General features: G+C 57.6%; 1 protein-coding gene across 1 annotated transcript in view; it reads left to right on the top strand.

Annotated features, from left to right (window-relative positions):
* Positions 1-2,520, top strand: part of MYO1D (myosin ID) — a 119,970-nt gene extending 117,450 nt beyond the window's left edge. Inside the window, exon 21 of the mRNA XM_017744754.1 lies at positions 2,434-2,520. The gene's annotated coding sequence lies outside the window, so the exon portion shown is untranslated. The remainder of the gene's footprint in view (positions 1-2,433) is intronic.
* Positions 2,521-4,698: the final 2,178 nt, after the last annotated feature.

Raw genomic sequence — 4,698 nt, 5'->3', positions numbered from 1 at the left:
AGCTGTTCCCTCCCCTGGGGTCCATAAACAATCCTGGGGACCCCAGGGCAGCCAGCAGCTGCCACCCCTGTGCCACTGCTGCTCCAGGAGTGAGGCTGCTCTGCCCGCTGGGCTGGAAACCAAACGGGAAATTCCTCCCCCCTCTCCCTCGCTGGCCTCGGACCAAGCGCTGGAGCAGCGGCCAAGAGTCCCGAGGTCCCAGCAGGTCCAGCTGCTCCTGGAGCTGGTGGCAGGGTTGGTGTTGTGGGGTGCCCAGCACGGACACCAAGAGGGGTTTGTCACCCCTGTGCACTCAGATCCCTGGGGATTGCTCCATCCAGGAGCTGTTGTGCTCCCCCAGCAAAAGGCTCTGAGGCTGAAACCTCAACGTGAAGGAAAGCACCACGTGATGAGTGAAGGAGCTTTGGCAAGGGGGGGTCTGGAAGTGAGAGAGGGGGAGGGAAGCCTCCGTTTAATGGGATCATCACACGTGGCAAAGATCAGAGCATCTTCTCCGGATCCCTCTGTCCCAGGACAGCGTTAGCTCCACACACACCTGTGTTCAGGGGGTTCTCCCCACCCGGACAGATCCCGCTTCCTGCTGCAGGTCCCACAGCCACAGGGCATCCGATAGGACCTTCGGATTGCCAGGCCTGGGTCCTGCTTGGGGTCAAAATTCAGGTTATTGCCATTCCTCTCCCCAGATCCTCTGCCTTGTCACCCAGAATTTGCTGTGGGAGGGGAGAGGAAAGTCCTTCACCCTGTTAGGGACACTTGGTGCTAAAGCTCTTCCCAAGCACGTGGGGACCGGGATCTCCGCGATCTCCTCTGTGTGTGCAGCTCATTCCGCTAAGACACGGCAAAAATAGCAACCTAAGCTGGGATTGCAGCCTCAGCTCACCCAGGCAGGAGTAAATAACATTAAATACCTGGGACAGCATGAGGGCTTCGTGTGCTGGGCCCTGCCAGCCCCCTCCAACCAACCATGCCTTTTTATGGAAGTGGTGAAAATCTGAATTATTTGGGAACGGCATAAAAACGCAGCTGAAGGGATGTGACAGGACTTGAACAGTCTGTGAATGGAAATGGAGTAAAAACTGCACAAAGGACTTGAGCTGTGGCAGTGGAAATGCTGAAATGGCTTGGGCAAGGCAGGACCTGGGGTCTGGGAACCAAACACAGGGAATGGGATCCCAGCACAACCTCCCAGGGTGTTTGGAGCATCCTGAGAGGCAGCAGAGTCAGTGTCAACAATTCTATAATTTATTACAATAAAAATGCTGGAAATTCGGGAATTTGAAGTGTGGGTGAGGTCACAGGAGAGAATTCCCAAAGGCCATGTCCCTGGACAGCTCTTCCCATTGGTGGTGGCTCATGGGGATGGATCTGCTGTAGGCTTTTTCTGCTGATCCCCTCTCCTGGGGGATCTCCTGGGGTTCTTGGCTGGTCCCAAGGGATTGTGGCTGGAGCTGGGGTATCACCTTGGCCTCAGCTCCATCCCAGCCCCTGGAGCAGCCAGGCCATCAGTGGGGCCGTGGCAGTGCTGGGTTCTTCACTTTCTGCATGGAAAGGGCTGTCCAGCCCTGGCACAGCTGCCCAGGGCAGTGGTGGGGGTATTTTAAAGCCATGTGGATGTGGCACTTGGGGACATAGGTCAGTGGTGGCCTTGGCAGTGCTGGGGGAATGCTTGGACTTGGTGATCCCAGAGGGCTTTTCCAGCCTGAATGATTCCATGATTTGTGATTTTTCTGCTTATGGCACAAGGCACATTATTTGGGATTTAGAGCAGGGGCCTTTATGGCCTTTAGCAAAAGGGGACGTTCTTGCCAGGCATCCCTGTCCCTGCCTTGGCCAGAGCAGGGGCGGACAGGCCCTGGCCCTGCTGCCCTCATGTCCCCATTGGCAGTGACCCAAACAGCCAAGGACAAACCGACGTGGGTGGCAGAAAGTCCCGATTCACTCTTGGGAATCATTTTTAGTGCCAAAACCGGGTTAGGGGGTTCAAAAGTTGCAGGGACAGAGTTTTGTCCCAGCCATGCCCAGCAGCCAGCTTGGTCTGTCCGTCTGGAGAGGGATTTGGGAACAGCCACCACCCCACGTGTGGTTCCTTCCACTGTTCCAGGCTGTATTTCAGTCTCTGAGCTCAGCCCAGGGATGTCCCTGTCACTGTGGGCTCATTCAGGGGGCGGTGGCTGAGCTGGCAGCAACCCCATGACCCTTTGACCCAGCCTGTGCTCTGCCCGTGGAGCTGTGTCCTCCCACCGGCATCGATCCCGATCCCGATCCCAGAGTGCAAGGCTTCACAAGCAGGAGCCCAAAGCTGGGCTCAGAGCTCAGGCCTGGCTTAACACAAGAGTTTTGGGATGTCTGCGGGATGCGCCTGACGCAAAAACGCTCACCCCATCCCATCCCATCCCATCCCATCCCTCCTGACCCGTGTCCCTTTCCCGGCAGGGAGAAGCGCGCTCTGCACGTCACGGTCACCAACCCGGTGCAGTGCAGCCTGCACGGCAGGAAATGCACCGTCTCTGTGGAGACCAAGATCAACCAATCCCAACCGGATTTCACCAAGCACCGCTCCGGCTTCGTCCTCTGCGTGCCGGGCAATTAACGGCCCCTCCCCTCGCACCGGGGCTGGGCTCGCCCTCCCCGCACCTGGGACTCGCCGGGATTCATCGGGAGATGCTCAGCTGCGACTTGTCAGGTGCCTAAAGCGGCCTCTGAAGCTCAAGGTTTGGAAAACCCAAATTCCAGGGGTTTAGAAAAGCCAAATTCACATGGAATGAAGGCTTAGAATAGCTGGTGACCTGTTCTCCATCTTACAAACCAGGCTGGAATATCAGGAAAGTGCTTCCTTTGGAATTAGTCTGAGAAAAAAAAAGTTTGTAGGTACTTCCACCCTTTCTTCCCTTTCCCACGTTGATTCCTCACCCCCTCTCCAATTTCCCCTTCCGTGTTTCTTTCCCATGTGTCAGTTTTTGCAGTATGATGCAGCCTCCTCCGGAGGAACCACAGATACCCGGCTCAGGGAGTCACGTTCTGTAGGGCCAAATCCCACGGAACCGGAGCCAGGGTGGGAAGGGAGGGCTGGCTCCCCCTGCCGGGAGACACTCCACACTCCTGCAGCCCCCCACGGGGCTGGGGCGGTACCTGGAGACACCTCCAGACTTGCTGCTTTCCCTCGGGAATTCATTAACCCATTGAGGCACCTTGGCTGGAGAGGGGACTTCCCAGTGCAGGGCCTGGTGGTGTTAATCCTGCATTGCTTTTTGCCTTAATTACCCCCTCCAAGGGCCTGAATCCAGTGCGTTCCCCTTGGGACCGTGTGGCCTTGCTGAATTTTTAGATGATCCACGTGGCTTCGTGTCTGTGCCAGCGCTGGGGTCAGGGAGGGCTAAAGGGACCCACAGCAGGGGTGAGCCCAGGAACAGGGGGAGCTTTGGGGGCCAAGCTTTGCACTATCCAACACTACAGCCCCAGCTGCCAGCGCCCAGGCTCCTCCCTCCAAAGAGTTCTCCTGGCTCTTCCCAGCAGTGAGCTGTGGGTGTTGGAGTGTCCTGCCCGACCCAGATAACCCCGAGCTCTGTCTTGACAGAGGGACATGGATCTCCCCAGTGGTTTATTCCCACTGTGCCAGGCACTGCCGTGGTTCCTGAGCAGCCCAGGCTGTTGGGATTGTACACTGGGATTGTCCTGGCACTGCTGGTCAGGTCAGGATTCCCAGCCCTGGAGACTGGGGGGCTGCGTGGTGACCCCACCTGGGGAGCAGTTGTTTGATGGAGCATTTTGGGAATTGGAAAGCCTGGAAGAGGCTCCTCACTAACAAAAGGTTTCCCAAAGCCGTGCCAGGGACACGGGGCACAGGGACAGGTCGCTGCAGCCTTGGTATCCCACTGCCACCCCGAGACTGGAGGGGACACGAGCGTAGAGCAGCTCCGGCCCTGCCTGAACCGGGCCAGGCCCGTGGCCTTCACCTGGAGGCCCCACGCCAGAGCTCTCCCATTCCTGTCGTCCCTGGCCTTGGACCAGCCCCGGCAGCATCCCAGCAGCACATCCCAGCCCCCAGTGCCCCCTTCCAGTGTGCAGCTCTGGGATGTCCGGAGGAGGGTCCTGTGCCAGGGGCTCTCCAGACACCACAGCCCCGAGTCACCACCAGCGCTGGGGCCGGGAGGTGACACCGGCAGCCCCGACCTCGCCACACTCACACAACACCCCGGGACCACCACGGACCCTCCACGGACCCTCCACCGCCTCCTTCCACCCCCCACCGGCTCCTCAGGAGGAGCAACACCAACGCCCAAGCCAGGGGACACCCCCGCTCCTGCCGGGGACGCTCCGGAGGGAAGCTCCCAGCGCTGCTGTGCCTTTGGATTTGCACTTCTCGCTTTCCACGTCCTGGTGCAGACGCTCCCCCCCCGCACTGACCCCGGGCAGGGGGTGGGGGTGGGATCAGCACTTTTGTACCCTTGTCCCTCCAAAGGAATGGTCGGATGGAATCGGGATGGACGGCGGCGAATTGCAGGCTTGGGAAATTTCTCCTACCATGAGATGGCAATATTGTATGTGATGAGATGTGTCTTATAAAATATATTATCTGTTCCTGCTCTGGTTTTATATTTATATAAATATATATATAAATATATAAAATATATATATTCCTGGTTTTCCCATAAATTAACTATTTCTAAATTGAAACGTTGATTCTCAGCCAGGGGCGAT

The sequence above is a fragment of the Corvus brachyrhynchos genome, unplaced genomic scaffold (genome assembly GCF_000691975.1).
Source record: "Corvus brachyrhynchos isolate BGI_N302 unplaced genomic scaffold, ASM69197v1 scaffold479, whole genome shotgun sequence".
In the NCBI taxonomy this organism is placed as follows: domain Eukaryota; kingdom Metazoa; phylum Chordata; class Aves; order Passeriformes; family Corvidae; genus Corvus; species Corvus brachyrhynchos.
This window is presented reverse-complemented; position numbering and strand designations above follow the sequence as displayed.